The 17,705-nt window shown below is 38.1% G+C and overlaps 7 non-coding genes across 7 annotated transcripts; 3 read left to right on the forward strand and 4 right to left on the reverse strand.

Annotated features, from left to right (window-relative positions):
• Positions 1–2,568: 2,568 nt before the first annotated feature.
• On the reverse strand, positions 2,569–2,642 carry TRNAT-AGU (transfer RNA threonine (anticodon AGU)). The gene has a single exon. It is a non-coding gene; the product is annotated as a tRNA-Thr (tRNA).
• Positions 2,643–5,106: 2,464 nt separating this feature from the next.
• On the forward strand, positions 5,107–5,188 carry TRNAS-GCU (transfer RNA serine (anticodon GCU)). Its single transcript has one exon. It is a non-coding gene; the product is annotated as a tRNA-Ser (tRNA).
• A 1,051-nt stretch (positions 5,189–6,239) lies between these two features.
• On the reverse strand, positions 6,240–6,313 carry TRNAT-AGU (transfer RNA threonine (anticodon AGU)). The gene has a single exon. It is a non-coding gene; the product is annotated as a tRNA-Thr (tRNA).
• A 3,468-nt stretch (positions 6,314–9,781) lies between these two features.
• TRNAN-AUU (transfer RNA asparagine (anticodon AUU)) lies at positions 9,782–9,855 on the reverse strand. The gene has a single exon. It is a non-coding gene; the product is annotated as a tRNA-Asn (tRNA).
• A 556-nt stretch (positions 9,856–10,411) lies between these two features.
• On the forward strand, positions 10,412–10,493 carry TRNAS-GCU (transfer RNA serine (anticodon GCU)). The gene has a single exon. It is a non-coding gene; the product is annotated as a tRNA-Ser (tRNA).
• Positions 10,494–13,612: 3,119 nt separating this feature from the next.
• On the reverse strand, positions 13,613–13,686 carry TRNAT-AGU (transfer RNA threonine (anticodon AGU)). The gene has a single exon. It is a non-coding gene; the product is annotated as a tRNA-Thr (tRNA).
• A 1,503-nt stretch (positions 13,687–15,189) lies between these two features.
• TRNAS-GCU (transfer RNA serine (anticodon GCU)) lies at positions 15,190–15,271 on the forward strand. Its single transcript has one exon. It is a non-coding gene; the product is annotated as a tRNA-Ser (tRNA).
• Positions 15,272–17,705: the final 2,434 nt, after the last annotated feature.

A 17,705-nucleotide genomic window follows, 5' to 3' on the forward strand; every position in this document is an offset into this window, starting at 1 on the left:
TTAATCTGCTTTTTCTTTCGTGTTGAATGGATTGGTTTTCATTTTTAACCCAAGTGGTGGACACTTCAAGCATGAAAGTTTACAATACTCCTGTGCTGCTATCAAACTTTGCAGAGTCAGATCTGTAAATCCACTCATTTTAATTTGTAAAGCTTGATGCCATCCTATATTCTGTAAAGAAAATTATATCCTCTAATTCCTTTTAAAGTGTTTCAACAGCAGACAATTTTTTTTCTCAATTGCATTATATTAGGGCTGTGGGAAATTAATATTTGATTACAAACAAGAGTAAAAGTCCTCTTTTGGGGGTAAAAACCCACAAAATGAGATGAAGAATAGAAAGCACTGCTGACATTCAAAATCAAGATTTTCCTTTTACTAAATAGGCTCTTTGACCAACTAAGCCAAAGGACAAACAGGTGCGAAACATTAAAAAGCCTGCTTAGAGAGTTAAACAGCCCTAAACTGAGATAAAGAAGGAAAAGGACTGCTGGCATTCAAATTCAAGATTTTCCATTTACTAAATAGGCTCTTTGACCAACTAAGACAAAGGACAAACAGGTGTGATACATTAGAAAGCCTGCTTAGAGAGTTAAACAGCCCTAAACTGAGATAAAGAAGGAAGAGGACTGCTGGCATTCAAATTCAAGATTTTCTGTTTACTAAACAGGCTCTTTGACCAACTAAGACAAAGGACAAACAGGTGTGATAAATTAGAAAGCCTGCTTAGAGAGTTAAGAAGCCCCACACTGACATAAAGAAAGAATAACACTGCTGGCATTCAAATTCAAGATTTTCTGTTTGCTAAACAGGCTCTTTGACCAACTAAGCCAAAGGACATAAAGGTGAGATACATTGGATAAACGGATTAGAGATGCATAGAAAGGAGGCATTTCAAAAATAAATCAACTGGTTTTACATTGTCATGCTTGAAGCCATCTTTCTTCCTTTGATTCGAACCCAGGATCTCCTGTTTACTAGACAGGCGCTTTAACCAACTAAGCCACAGCACCAGAAGATGGAATGCATTTGAAATCCAAGGAAGATTGAAGCACCAATCGAACATTCAACTGGTTAGCGCAGCAAAACAATATTGAGCTTGAGTTCCATTCCACGTAGAGCAGAAACATGGAATAAGATTTCAATCTCAGTCATAACACTTAAGAAGCCAAGTAAATTTTGAAGAGCATTCATTTAAAAGACTGACAAATTTACAGAAGCTGTATCGAGGACAAAGGCTTTGAAGTTTTGCAATTGAATGAGCCATCTTTTAGCACAGCTGAAATTTGGGACTTGTTTTGCTTCCAAGTTATGACACAGAATAGACAGATTGAAGAAATGCCATGGCAAAACTAAAAGGAGGAAAAATTATGACTAATTGATATTAAAAACCTCAGCACTGGTTCATTTCTGATAGAGTTTTCCCCAAGCTAACTTCAAACAACAGGCACTGTAGTTGACGAGATAAGGCAACTCTGACAAAAGCCAACATACAATCTTCAGTGAAAAAACACTGACTGGTAAAAACCCTCTCAACATCTTCCCACCTAAACGCACGGGCGCTATGTAGACAAGGTGGCCGAGTGGTTAAGGTGATGGACTGCTAATCCATTGTGCTCTGCATGCATGGGTTCGAATCCCATCGTCATCGGATTAATCTGCTTCTTCTTTCGTGTTGAATGGTTTGGTTTTCATTTTTAACCCAAGCGGTGGACACTTCAAGCATGAAAGTTTACAATACTCCTGTGCTGCTATCAAACTTTGCAGAGTCAGATCTGTAAATCCACTCGTTTTAATTTGTAAAGCTTGATGCCATCCTATATTATGTAAAGAAAATTATATCCTCTAATTCCTTTTAAAGTGTTTCAACAGCAGACAATTTTTTTTCTCAATTGCACTATATTAGGGCTGTGGGAAATTAATATTTGATGACAAACAAGAGTAAAAGTCCTCTTTTTGGGGTAAAAACCCACAAAATGAGATGAAGAATAGAAAGCACTGCTGACATTCAAAATCAAGATTTTCCTTTTACTAAATAGGCTCTTTGACCAACTAAGCCAAAGGACAAACAGGTGCGAAACATTAAAAAGCCTGCTTAGAGAGTTAAACAGCCCTAAACTGAGATAAAGAAGGAAAAGGACTGCTGGCATTCAAATTCAAGATTTTCCATTTACTAAATAGGCTCTTTGACCAACTAAGACAAAGGACAAAGAGGTGTGATACATTAGAAAGCCTGCTTAGAGAGTTAAGAAGCCCCAAACTGACATAAAGAAAGAATAGCACTGCTGGCATTCAAATTCAAGATTTTCTGTTTACTAAACAGGCTCTTTGACCAACTAAGCCAAAAGACATAAAGGTGAGATACATTGGATAAACGGATTAGAGATGCATAGAAAGGAGGCATTTCAAAACTAAATCAACTGGTTTTACAATGTCATGCTTGAAGCCATCTTTCTTCCTTTATATCTCTTAGATAGAAGAGATTTTTAATCTCACAATTGCACTATCAGTGGCAAGTGAAACACCTATTTTTAAGATAGGAAGCTTCTTTGTGAGGAGATGAGAACAAGGCACTGCTGAGATTCGAACTCAGGATCTCCTGTTTACTAGACAGGCGCTTTAACCAACTAAGCCACAGCACCAGAAGATGGCATGCATTTGAAATCCAAGGAAGATTGAAGCACCAATCGAACATTCAACTGGTTAGCGCAGCAAAACAATATTGAGCTTGAGTTCCATTCCACGTAGAGCAGAAACATGGAATAACATTTCAATCTCAGTCATAACACTTAAGAAGCCAAGTAAATTTTGAAGAGGATTCATTTAAAAGACTGACAAATTTACAGAAGCTGTATCGAGGACAAAGGCTTTGAAGTTTTGCAATTGAATGAGCCATCTTTTAGCACAGCTGAAATTTGGGACTTGTTTTGCTTCCAGGTTATGACACAGAATAGACAGATTGAAGAAATGCCATGGCAAAACCAAAAGGAGGAAAAATTATGACTAATTGATATTAAAAACCTCAGCACTGGTTCATTTCTGATAGAGTTTTCCTCAAGCTAACTTCAAACAACAGGCACTGTAGTTGACGAGATAAGGCAACTCTGACAAAAGCCAACATACAATCTTCAGTGAAAAAACACTGACTGGTAAAAACCCTCTCAACATCTTCCCACCTAAACACACAGGTGCTATGTAGAAGAAGTGGCCGAGTGGTTAAGGCGATGGACTGCTAATCCGTTGTGCTCTGCATGCATGGGTTCGAATCCCATCCTCGTCGGATTAATCTGCTTCTTCTTTCGTGTTGAATGGTTTGGTTTTCATTTTTAACCCAAGCGGTGGACACTTCAAGCATGAAAGTTTACAATACTCCTGTGCTGCTATCAAACTTTGCAGAGTCAGATCTGTAAATCCACTGGTTTTAATTTGTAAAGCTTGATGCCATCCTATATTCTGTAAAGAAAATTATATCCTCTAATTCCTTTTAAAGTGTTTCAACAGCAGACAATTTTTTTTCTCAATTGCACTATATTAGGGCTGTGGGAAATTAATATTTGATGACAAACAAGAGTAAAAGTCCTCTTTTTGGGGTAAAAATCCACAAAATGAGATGAAGAATAGAAAGCACTGCTGACATTCAAAATCAAGATTTTCCTTTTACTAAATAGGCTCTTTGACCAACTAAGCCAAAGGACAAACAGGTGCGAAACATTAAAAAGCCTGCTTAGAGAGTTAAACAGCCCTAAACTGAGATAAAGAAGGAAAAGGACTGCTGGCATTCAAATTCAAGATTTTCCATTTACTAAATAGGCTCTTTGACCAACTAAGACAAAGGACAAACAGGTGTGATACATTAGAAAGCCTGTTTAGAGAGTTAAACAGCCCTAAACTGAGATAAAGAAGGAAGAGGACTGCTGGCATTCAAATTCAAGATTTTCTGTTTACTAAACAGGCTCTTTGACCAACTAAGACAAAGGACAAACAGGTGTGATACATTAGAAAGCCTGCTTAGAGAGTTAAGAAGCCCCAAACTTACATAAAGAAAGAATAGCACTGCTGGCATTCAAATTCAAGATTTTCTGTTTACTAAACAGGCTCTTTGACCAACTAAGACAAAGGACAAATAGGTGTGATACATTAGAAAGCCTACTTAGAGAGTTAAGAAGCCCCAAACGGACATAAAGAAAGAATAGCTGGCATTCAAATTCAAGATTTTCTGTTTACTAAACAGGCTCTTTGACCAACTAAGCCAAAGGACATAAAGGTGAGATACATTGGATAAACGGATTAGAGATGCATAGAAAGGATGCATTTCAAAACTAAATCAACTGGTTTTACATTGTCATGCTTGAAGCCATCTTTCTTCCTTTATATCTCTTAGGTAGAAGAGATTTTTAATCTCACAATTGCACTATCAGTCGCAAGTGAAACACTTATTTTCAAGATAGGAAGCTTCTTTGTGAGGAGATGAAAACAAAGCACTGCTGAGATTCGAACTCAGGATCTCCTGTTTACTAGACAGGCGCTTTAACCAACTAAGCCACAGCACCAGAAGATGGCATGCATTTGAAATCCAAGGAAGATTGAAGCACCAATCGAACATTCAACTGGTTAGCGCAGCAAAACAATATTGAGCTTGAGTTCCATTCCACGTAGAGCAGAAACATGGAATAACATTTCAATCTCAGTCATAACACTTAAGAAGCCAAGTAAATTTTGAAGAGGATTCATTTAAAAGACTGACAAATTTACAGAAGCTGTATCGAGGACAAAGGCTTTGAAGTTTTGCAATTGAATGAGCCATCTTTTAGCACAGCTGAAATTTGGGACTTGTTTTGCTTCCAAGTTATGACACAGAATAGACAGATTGAAGAAATGCCATGGCAAAACCAAAAGGAGGAAAAATTATGACTAATTGATATTAAAAACCTCAGCACTGGTTCATTTCTGATAGAGTTTTCCCCAAGCTAACTTCAAACAACAGGCACTGTAGTTGATGAGATAAGGCAACTCTGACAAAAGCCAACATCCAATCTTCAGTGAAAAAACACTGACTGGTAAAAACCCTCTCAACATCTTCCCACCTAAACGCACGGGTGCTATGTAGATGAGGTGGCCGAGTGGTTAAGGCGATGGACTGCTAATCCATTGTGCTCTGCATGCATGGGTTCGAATCCCATCCTCGTCGTATTAATCTGCTTCTTCTTTCGTGTTGAATGGTTTGGTTTTCATTTTTAACCCAAGTGGTGGACACTTCAAGCATGAAAGTTTACAATACTCCTGTGCTGCTATCAAACTTTGCAGAGTCAGATCTGTAAATCCACTCATTTTAATTTGTAAAGCTTGATGCCATCCTATATTCTGTAAAGAAAATTATATCCTCTAATTCCTTTTAAAGTGTTTCAACAGCAGACAATTTTTTTTCTCAATTGCATTATATTAGGGCTGTGGGAAATTAATATTTGATTACAAACAAGAGTAAAAGTCCTCTTTTGGGGGTAAAAACCCACAAAATGAGATGAAGAATAGAAAGCACTGCTGACATTCAAAATCAAGATTTTCCTTTTACTAAATAGGCTCTTTGACCAACTAAGCCAAAGGACAAACAGGTGCGAAACATTAAAAAGCCTGCTTAGAGAGTTAAACAGCCCTAAACTGAGATAAAGAAGGAAAAGGACTGCTGGCATTCAAATTCAAGATTTTCCATTTACTAAATAGGCTCTTTGACCAACTAAGACAAAGGACAAACAGGTGTGATACATTAGAAAGCCTGCTTAGAGAGTTAAACAGCCCTAAACTGAGATAAAGAAGGAAGAGGACTGCTGGCATTCAAATTCAAGATTTTCTGTTTACTAAACAGGCTCTTTGACCAACTAAGACAAAGGACAAACAGGTGTGATACATTAGAAAGCCTGCTTAGAGAGTTAAGAAGCCCCAAACTGACATAAAGAAAGAATAGCACTGCTGGCATTCAAATTCAAGATTTTCTGTTTGCTAAACAGGCTCTTTGACCAACTAAGCCAAAGGACATAAAGGTGAGATACATTGGATAAACAGATTATAGATGCATAGAAAGGAGGCATTTCAAAAATAAATCAATTGGTTTTACATTGTCATGCTTGAAGCCATCTTTTTATTTCTTAGATAGAAGAGATTTTTAATCTCACAATTGCACTATCAGTCGCAAGTGAAAAACCTATTTTTAAGATAGGAAGCTTCTTTGTGAGGAGATGAAAACAAGGTACTGCTGAGATTCGAACTCAGGATCTCCTGTTTACTAGACAGGCGCTTTAACCAACTAAGCCACAGCACCAGAAGATGGAATGCATTTGAAATCCAAGGAAGATTGAAGCACCAATCGAACATTCAACTGGTTAGCGCAGCAAAACAATATTGAGCTTGAGTTCCATTCCACGTAGAGCAGAAACATGGAATAAGATTTCAATCTCAGTCATAACACTTAAGAAGCCAAGTAAATTTTGAAGAGCATTCATTTAAAAGACTGACAAATTTACAGAAGCTGTATCGAGGACAAAGGCTTTGAAGTTTTGCAATTGAATGAGCCATCTTTTAGCACAGCTGAAATTTGGGACTTGTTTTGCTTCCAAGTTATGACACAGAATAGACAGATTGAAGAAATGCCATGGCAAAACCAAAAGGAGGAAAAATTATGACTAATTGATATTAAAAACCTCAGCACTGGTTCATTTCTGATAGAGTTTTCCCCAAGCTAACTTCAAACAACAGGCACTGTAGTTGACGAGATAAGGCAACTCTGACAAAAGCCAACATACAATCTTCAGTGAAAAAACACTGACTGGTAAAAACCCTCTCAACATCTTCCCACCTAAACACACGGGTGCTATGTAGACAAGGTGGCTGAGTGGTTAAGGCGATGGACTGCTAATCCATTGTGCTCTGCATGCATGGGTTCGAATCCCATCCTCGTCGGATTAATCTGCTTCTTCTTTCATGTTGAATGGTTTGGTTTTCATTTTTAACCCAAGCAGTGGACACTTCAAGCATGAAAGTTTTCAATACTCCTGTGCTGCTATCAAACTTTGCAGAGTCAGACCTGTAAATCCTCTTGTTTTAGTTGGTAAAGCTTGATGCCATCCTATATTCTGTAAAGAAAATTATATCCTCTAATTCCTTTTAAAGTGTTTCAACAGCAGAGAATTTTTTTTCTCAATTGCACTATATTAGGGCTGTGGGAAATTAATATTTGATGACAAACAAGAGTAAAAGTACTCTTTTTGGGGTAAAAACCCACAAAATGAGATGAAGAATAGAAAGCACTGCTGACATTCAAAATCAAGATTTTCCTTTTACTAAATAGGCTCTTTGACCAACTAAGCCAAAGGACAAACAGGTGCGAAACATTAAAAAGCCTGCTTAGAGAGTTAAACAGCCCTAAACTGAGATAAAGAAGGAAAAGGACTGCTGGCATTCAAATTCAAGATTTTCCATTTACTAAATAGGCTCTTTGACCAACTAAGACAAAGGACAAACAGGTGTGATACATTAGAAAGCCTGCTTAGAGAGTTAAACAGCCCTAAACTGAGATAAAGAAGGAAGAGGACTGCTGGCATTCAAATTCAAGATTTTCTGTTTACTAAACAGGCTCTTTGACCAACTAAGACAAAGGACAAACAGGTGTGATACATTAGAAAGCCTGCATAGAGAGTTAAGAAGCCCCAAACTGACATAAAGAAAGAATAGCACTGCTGGCATTCAAATTCAAGATTTTCTGTTTACTAAACAGGCTCTTTGACCAACTAAGCCAAAGGACATAAAGGTGAGATACATTGGATAAACGGATTAGAGATGCATAGAAAGGAGGCATTTCAAAACTACATCAACTGGTTTTACATTGTCATGCTTGAAGCCATCTTTCTTCCTTTATATCTCGTAGATAGAAGAGATTTTTAATCTCATAATTCCACTATCAGTCGCAAGTGAAACACCTATTTTTAAGATAGGAAGCTTCTTTGTGAGGAGACGAAAACAAGGTACTGCTGAGATTCGAACTCAGGATCTCCTGTTTACTAGACAGGCACTTTAACCAATTAAGCCACTGCACCAGAAGATGTCATGCATTTGAAATCCAAGGAAGATTGAAGCACCAATCGAACATTCAACTGGTTAGCGCAGCAAAACAATATTGAGCTTGAGTTCCATTCCACGTAGAGCAGAAACATGGAATAAGATTTCAATCTCAGTCATAACACTTAAGAAGCCAAGTAAATTTTGAAGAGCATTCATTTAAAAGACTGACAAATTTACAGAAGCTGTATCGAGGACAAAGGCTTTGAAGTTTTGCAATTGAATGAGCCATCTTTTAGCACAGCTGAAATTTGGGACTTGTTTTGCTTCCAAGTTATGACACAGAATAGACAGATTGAAGAAATGCCATGGCAAAACCAAAAGGAGGAAAAATTATGACTAATTGATATTAAAAACCTCAGCACTGGTTCATTTCTGATAGAGTTTTCCCCAAGCTAACTTCAAACAACAGGCACTGTAGTTGACGAGATAAGGCAACTCTGACAAAAGCCAACATACAATCTTCAGTGAAAAAACACTGACTGGTAAAAACCCTCTCAACATCTTCCCACCTAAACACACGGGTGCTATGTAGACGAGGTGGCCGAGTGGTTAAGGGGATGGACTGCTAATCCATTGTGCTCTGCATGCATGGGTTCGAATCCCATCCTCGTCGGATTACTCTGCTTCTTCTTTCATGTTGAATGGTTTGGTTTTCATTTTTAACCCAAGCAGTGGACACTTCAAGCATGAAAGTTTACAATACTCCTGTGCTGCTATCAAACTTTGCAGAGTCAGACCTGTAAATCCACTGGTTTTAATTGGTAAAGCTTGATGCCATCCTATATTCTGTAAAGAAAATTATATCCTCTAATTCCTTTTAAAGTGTTTCAACAGCAGAGAATTTTTTTTCTCAATTGCACTATATTAGGGCTGTGGGAAATTAATATTTGATGACAAACAAGAGTAAAAGTCCTCTTTTTGGGGTAAAAACCCACAAAATGAGATGAAGAATAGAAAGCACTGCTGACAATCAAAATCAAGATTTTCCATTTAAAAAATAGGCTCTTTGACCAACTAAGCCAAAGGACAAACAGGTGCGAAACATTAAAAAGCCTGCTTAGAGAGTTAAACAGCCCTAAACTGAGATAAAGAAGGAAAAGGACTGCTGGCATTCAAATTCAAGATTTTCCATTTACTAAATAGGCTCTTTGACCAACTAAGACAAAGGACAAACAGGTGTGATACATTAGAAAGCCTGCTTAGAGAGTTAAACAGCCCTAAACTGAGATAAAGAAGGAAGAGGACTGCTGGCATTCAAATTCAAGATTTTCTGTTTACTAAACAGGCTCTTTGACCAACTAAGACAAAGGACAAACAGGTGTGATACATTAGAAAGCCTGCATAGAGAGTTAAGAAGCCCCAAACTGACATAAAGAAAGAATAGCACTGCTGGCATTCAAATTCAAGATTTTCTGTTTACTAAACAGGCTCTTTGACCAACTAAGCCAAAGGACATAAAGGTGAGATACATTGGATAAAAGGATTAGAGATGCATAGAAAGGAGGCATTTCAAAACTAAATCAACTGGTTTTACATTGTCATGCTTGAAGCCATCTTTCTTCCTTTATATCTCGTAGATCGAAGAGATTTTTAATCTCATAATTCCACTATCAGTCGCAAGTGAAACACCTATTTTTAAGATAGGAAGCTTCTTTGTGAGGAGACGAAAACAAGGCACTGCTGAGATTCAAACTCAGGATCTCCTGTTTAATAGACAGGCGCTTTAACAAACTAAGCCACAGCACCAGAAGATGGCATGCATTTGAAATCCAAGGAAGATTGAAGCACCAATCGAACATTCAACTGGTTAGCGCAGCAAAACAATATTGAGCTTGAGTTCCATTCCACGTAGAGCAGAAACATGGAATAAGATTTCAATCTCAGTCATAACACTTAAGAAGCCAAGTAAATTTTGAAGAGCATTCATTTAAAAGACTGACAAATTTACAGAAGCTGTATCGAGGACAAAGGCTTTGAAGTTTTGCAATTGAATGAGCCATCTTTTAGCACAGCTGAAATTTGGGACTTGTTTTGCTTCCAAGTTATGACACAGAATAGACAGATTGAAGAAATGCCATGGCAAAACCAAAAGGAGGAAAAATTATGACTAATTGATATTAAAAACCTCAGCACTGGTTCATTTCTGATAGAGTTTTCCCCAAGCTAACTTCAAACAACAGGCACTGTAGTTGACGAGATAAGGCAACTCTGACAAAAGCCAACATACAATCTTCAGTGAAAAAACACTGACTGGTAAAAACCCTCTCAACATCTTCCCACCTAAACGCACAGGCACTATGTAGACGAGGTGGCCGAGTGGTTAAGGCGATGGACTGCTAATCCATTGTGCTCTGCATGCATGGGTTCGAATCCCATCCTCGTCGGATTAATCTGCTTCTTCTTTCATGTTGAATGGTTTGGTTTTCATTTTTAACCCAAGCAGTGGACACTTCAAGCATGAAAGTTTACAATACTCCTGTGCTGCTATCAAACTTTGCAGAGTCAGACCTGTAAATCCACTGGTTTTAATTGGTAAAGCTTGATGCCATCCTATATTCTGTAAAGAAAATTATATCCTCTAATTCCTTTTAAAGTGTTTCAACAGCAGAGAATTTTTTTTCTCAATTGCACTATATTAGGGCTGTGGGAAATTAATATTTGATGACAAACAAGATTAAAAGTCCTCTTTTTGGGGTAAAAACCCACAAAATGAGATGAAGAATAGAAAGCACTGCTGACATTCAAAATCAAGATTTTCCTTTTACTAAATAGGCTCTTTGACCAACTAAGCCAAAGGACAAACAGGTGCGAAACATTAAAAAGCCTGCTTTGAGAGTTAAACAGCCCTAAACTGAGATAAAGAAGGAAAAGGACTGCTGGCATTCAAATTCAAGATTTTCCATTTACTAAATAGGCTCTTTGATCAACTAAGACAAAGGACAAACAGGTGTGATACATTAGAAAGCCTGCTTAGAGAGTTAAACAGCCCTAAACTGAGATAAAGAAGGAAGAGGACTGCTGGCATTCAAATTCAAGATTTTCTGTTTACTAAACAGGCTCTTTGACCAACTAAGACAAAGGACAAACAGGTGTGATACATTAGAAAGCCTGCATAGAGAGTTAAGAAGCCCCAAACTGACATAAAGAAAGAATAGCACTGCTGGCATTCAAATTCAAGATTTTCTGTTTACTAAACAGGCTCTTTGACCAACTAAGCCAAACGACATAAAGGTGAGATACATTGGATAAACGGATTAGAGATGCATAGAAAGGAGGCATTTCAAAACTAAATCAACTGGTTTTATATTGTCATGCTTGAAGCCATCTTTCTTCCTTTATATCTCTTAGATAGAAGAGATTTTTAATCTCATAATTGCACTATCAGTCGCAAGTGAAACACCTATTTTTAAGATAGGAAGCTTCTTTGTGAGGAGATGAAAACAAGGCACTGCTGAGATTCAAACTCAGGATCTCCTGTTTACTAGACAGGCGCTTTAACAAACTAAGCCACAGCACCAGAAGATGGCATGCATTTGAAATCCAAGGAAGATTGAAGCACCAATCGAACATTCAACTGGTTAGCGCAGCAAAACAATATTGAGCTTGAGTTCCATTCCACGTAGAGCAGAAACATGGAATAAGATTTCAATCTCAGTCATAACACTTAAGAAGCCAAGTAAATTTTGAAGAGCATTCATTTAAAAGACTGACAAATTTACAGAAGCTGTATCGAGGACAAAGGCTTTCAAGTTTTGCAATTGAATGAGCAATCTTTTAGCACAGCTGAAATTTGGGACTTGTTTTGCTTCCAAGTTATGACACAGAATAGACAGATTGAAGAAATGCCATGGCAAAACCAAAAGGAGGAAAAATTATGACTAATTGATATTAAAAACCTCAGCACTGGTTCATTTCTGATAGAGTTTTCCCCAAGCTAACTTCAAACAACAGGCACTGTAGTTGACGAGATAAGGCAACTCTGACAAAAGCCAACATACAATCTTCAGTGAAAAAACACTGACTGGTAAAAACCCTCTCAACATCTTCCCACCTAAACGCACGGGCGCTATGTAGACGAGGTGGCCGAGTGGTTAAGGCGATGGACTGCTAATCCATTGTGCTCTGCATGCATGTGTTCGAATCCCATCCTCGTCGGATTAATCTGCTTCTTCTTTCATGTTGAATGGTTTGGTTTTCATTTTTAACCCAAGCAGTGGAACCCTTCAAGCATGAAAGTTTACAATACTCCTGTGCTGCTATCAAACTTTGCAGAGTCAGACCTGTAAATCCACTGGTTTTAATTGGTAAAGCTTGATGCCATCCTATATTCTGTAAAGAAAATTATATCCTCTAATTCCTTTTAAAGTGTTTCAACAGCAGAGAATTTTTTTTCTCAATTGCACTATATTAGGGCTGTGGGAAATTAATATTTGATGACAAACAAGAGTAAAAGTCCTCTTTTTGGGGTAAAAACCCACAAAATGAGATGAAGAATAGAAAGCACTGCTGACATTCAAAATCAAGATTTTCCTTTTACTAAATAGGCTCTTTGACCAACTAAGCCAAAGGACAAACAGGTGCGAAACATTAAAAAGCCTGCTTAGAGAGTTAAACAGCCCTAAACTGAGATAAAGAAGGAAAAGGACTGCTGGCATTCAAATTCAAGATTTTCCATTTACTAAATAGGCTCTTTGACCAACTAAGACAAAGGACAAACAGGTGTGATACATTAGAAAGCCTGCTTAGAGAGTTAAACAGCCCTAAACTGAGATAAAGAAGGAAGAGGACTGCTGGCATTCAAATTCAAGATTTTCTGTTTACTAAACAGGCTCTTTGACCAACTAAGACAAAGGACAAACAGGTGTGAAACATTAGAAAGCCTGCATAGAGAGTTAAGAAGCCCCAAACTGACATAAAGAAAGAATAGCACTGCTGGCATTCAAATTCAAGATTTTCTGTTTACTAAACAGGCTCTTTGACCAACTAAGCCAAAGGACAAACAGGTGTGATACATTAGAAAGCCTGCTTAGAGAGTTAAGAAGCCCCAAACTGACATAAAGAAAGAATAGCACTGCTGGCATTCAAATTCAAGATTTTCTGTTTACTAAACAGGCTCTTTGACCAACTAAGGCCGGTTTCACACTAGCGCATTTTCAGCGCGCGCACGGCCGGGGGTAGCTCCGCCCCCGAGCCGGCTCTCTGCCCGGCGTGCCCGCCCCTTCCTTGTAGCGCCGCCTCCTAGCGGACAGCGGCGCTACAAGCCAAACCGGCCTAAGCCAAAGGACATAAAGGTGAGATACATTGGATAAACGGATTAGAGATGCATAGAAAGGAGGCATTTCAAAACTAAATCAACTGGTTTTACATTGTCACGCTTGAAGCCATCTTTCTTCCTTTATATCTCGTAGATAGAAGAGATTTTTAATCTCATAATTCCACTATCAGTAGCAAGTGAAACACCTATTTTTAAGATAGGAAGCTTCTTTGTGAGGAGACGAAAACAAGGCACTGCTGAGATTCGAACTCAGGATCTCCTGTTTACTAGACAGGCGCTTTAACCAACTAAGCCACAGCACCAGCGGATGGCATGCATTTGAAATCCAAGGAAGATTGAAGCACCAATCGAACATTCAACTGGTTAGCGCAGCAAAACAATATTGAGCTTGAGTTCCATTCCACGTAGAGCAGAAACATGGAATAAGATTTCAATCTCAGTCATAACACTTAAGAAGCCAAGTAAATTTTGAAGAGCATTCATTTAAAAGACTGACAAATTTACAGAAGTTGTATCGAGGACAAAGGCTTTGAAGTTTTGCAATTGAATGAGCCATCTTTTAGCACAGCTGAAATTTGGGACTTGTTTTGCTTCCAAGTTATGACACAGAATAGACAGATTGAAGAAATGCCATGGCAAAACCAAAAGGAGGAAAAATTATGACTAATTGATATTAAAAACCTCAGCACTGGTTCATTTCTGATAGCGTTTTCCCCAAGCTAACTTCAAACAACAGGCACTGTAGTTGACGAGATAAGGCAACTCTGACAAAAGCCAACATACAATCTTCAGTGAAAAAACACTGACTGGTAAAAACCCTCTCAACATCTTCCCACCTAAACGCACGGGCGCTATGTAGACGAGGTGGCCGAGTGGTTAAGGCGATGGACTGCTCATCCATTGTGCTCTCCATGCATGGGTTCGAATCCCATCCTCGTCGGATTAATCTGCTTCTTCTTTCATGTTGAATGGTTTGGTTTTCATTTTTAACCCAAGCAGTGGACACTTCAAGCATGAAAGTTTACAATACTCCTGTGCTGCTATCAAACTTTGCAGAGTCAGACCTGTAAATCCACTGGTTTTAATTGGTAAAGGTTGATGCCATCCTATATTCTGTAAAGAAAATTATATCCTCTAATTCCTTTTAAAGTGTTCTTTGTGAGGAGACGAAAACAAGGCACTGATGAGATTCGAACTCAGGATCTCCTGTTTACTAGACAGGCACTTTAACCAACTAAGCCACAGCACCAGCAGATGGCATGCATTTGAAATCCAAGGAAGATTGAAGCACCAATCGAACATTCAACTGGTTAGCGCAGCAAAACAATATTGAGCTTGAGTTCCATTCCACGTAGAGCAGAAACATGGAATAAGATTTCAATCTCAGTCATAACACTTAAGAAGCCAAGTAAATTTTGAAGAGCATTCATTTAAAAGACTGACAAATTTACAGAAGTTGTATCGAGGACAAAGGCTTTGAAGTTTTGCAATTGAATGAGCCATCTTTTAGCACAGCTGAAATTTGGGACTTGTTTTGCTTCCAAGTTATGACACAGAATAGACAGATTGAAGAAATGCCATGGCAAAACCAAAAGGAGGAAAAATTATGACTAATTGATATTAAAAACCTCAGCACTGGTTCATTTCAGATAGCGTTTTCCCCAAGCTAACTTCAAACAACAGGCACTGTAGTTGACGAGATAAGGCAACTCTGACAAAAGCCAACATACAATCTTCAGTGAAAAAACACTGACTGGTAAAAACCCTCTCAACATCTTCCCACCTAAACGCACGGGCGCTATGTAGACGAGGTGGCCGAGTGGTTAAGGCGATGGACTGCTAATCCATTGTGCTCTGCATGCATGGGTTCGAATCCCATCCTCGTCGGATTAATCTGCTTCTTCTTTCATGTTGAATGGTTTGGTTTTCATTTTTAACCCAAGCAGTGGACACTTCAAGCATGAAAGTTTACAATACTCCTGTGCTGCTATCAAACTTTGCAGAGTCAGACCTGTAAATCCACTGGTTTTAATTGGTAAAGCTTGATGCCATCCTATATTCTGTAAAGAAAATTATATCCTCTAATTCCTTTTAAAGTGTTTCAACAGCAGAGAATTTTTTTTCTCAATTGCACTATATTAGGGCTGTGGGAAATTAATATTTGATGACAAACAAGAGTAAAAGTCCTCTTTTTGGGGTAAAAACCCACAAAATGAGATGAAGAATAGAAAGCACTGCTGACATTCAAAATCAAGATTTTCCTTTTACTAAATAGGCTCTTTGACCAACTAAGCCAAAGGACAAACAGGTGCGAAACATTAAAAAGCCTGCTTAGAGAGTTAAACAGCCCTAAACTGAGATAAAGAAGGAAAAGGACTGCTGGCATTCAAATTCAAGATTTTCCATTTACTAAATAGGCTCTTTGACCAACTAAGACAAAGGACAAACAGGTGTGATACATTAGAAAGCCTGCTTAGAGAGTTAAACAGCCCTAAACTGAGATAAAGAAGGAAGAGGACTGCTGGCATTCAAATTCAAGATTTTCTGTTTACTAAACAGGCTCTTTGACCAACTAAGACAAAGGACAAACAGGTGTGATACATTAGAAAGCCTGCTTAGAGAGTTAAGAAGCCCCAAACTGACATAAAGAAAGAATAGCACTGCTGGCATTCAAATTCAAGATTTTCTGTTTACTAAACAGGCTCTTTGACCAACTAAGCCAAAGGACATAAAGGTGAGATACATTGGATAAAAGGATTAGAGATGCATAGAAAGGAGGCATTTCAAAACTAAATCAACTGGTTTTACATTGTCATGCTTGAAGCCATCTTTCTTCCTTTATATCTCGTAGATCGAAGAGATTTTTAATCTCATAATTCCACTATCAGTCGCAAGTGAAACACCTATTTTTAAGATAGGAAGCTTCTTTGTGAGGAGACGAAAACAAGGCACTGCTGAGATTCAAACTCAGGATCTCCTGTTTACTAGACAGGCGCTTTAACAAACTAAGCCACAGCACCAGAAGATGGCATGCATTTGAAATCCAAGGAAGATTGAAGCACCAATCGAACATTCAACTGGTTAGCGCAGCAAAACAATATTGAGCTTGAGTTCCATTCCACGTAGAGCAGAAACATGGAATAAGATTTCAATCTCAGTCATAACACTTAAGAAGCCAAGTAAATTTTGAAGAGCATTCATTTAAAAGACTGACAAATTTACAGAAGCTGTATCGAGGACAAAGGCTTTGAAGTTTTGCAATTGAATGAGCCATCTTTTAGCACAGCTGAAATTTGGGACTTGTTTTGCTTCCAAGTTATGACACAGAATAGACAGATTGAAGAAATGCCATGGCAAAACCAAAAGGAGGAAAAATTATGACTAATTGATATTAAAAACCTCAGCACTGGTTCATTTCTGATAGAGTTTTCCCCAAGCTAACTTCAAACAACAGGCACTGTAGTTGACGAGATAAGGCAACTCTGACAAAAGCCAACATACAATCTTCAGTGAAAAAACACTGACTGGTAAAAACCCTCTCAACATCTTCCCACCTAAACGCACAGGCACTATGTAGACGAGGTGGCCGAGTGGTTAAGGCGATGGACTGCTAATCCATTGTACTCTGCATGCATGGGTTCGAATCCCATCCTCGTCGGATTAATCTGCTTCTTCTTTCATGTTGAATGGTTTGGTTTTCATTTTTAACCCAAGCAGTGGACACTTCAAGCATGAAAGTTTACAATACTCCTGTGCTGCTATCAAACTTTGCAGAGTCAGACCTGTAAATCCACTGGTTTTAATTGGTAAAGCTTGATGCCATCCTATATTCTGTAAAGAAAATTATATCCTCTAATTCCTTTTAAAGTGTTTCAACAGCAGAGAATTTTTTTTCTCAATTGCACTATATTAGGGCTGTGGGAAATTAATATTTGATGACAAACAAGAGTAAAAGTCCTCTTTTTGGGGTAAAAACCCACAAAATGAGATGAAGAATAGAAAGCACTGCTGACATTCAAAATCAAGATTTTCCTTTTACTAAATAGGCTCTTTGACCAACTAAGCCAAAGGACAAACAGGTGCGAAACATTAAAAAGCCTGCTTAGAGAGTTAAACAGCCCTAAACTGAGATAAAGAAGGAAAAGGACTGCTGGCATTCAAATTCAAGATTTTCCATTTACTAAATAGGCTCTTTGACCAACTAAGACAAAGGACAAACAGGTGTGATACATTAGAAAGCCTGCTTAGAGAGTTAAACAGCCCTAAACTGAGATAAAGAAGGAAGAGGACTGCTGGCATTCAAATTCAAGATTTTCTGTTT

Source organism: Dendrobates tinctorius, unplaced genomic scaffold, assembly GCF_039654945.1.
Source record: "Dendrobates tinctorius isolate UK_male_01 unplaced genomic scaffold, ASM3965494v1 ptg000254l, whole genome shotgun sequence".
NCBI classification, from domain to species: Eukaryota; Metazoa; Chordata; class Amphibia; order Anura; family Dendrobatidae; genus Dendrobates; species Dendrobates tinctorius.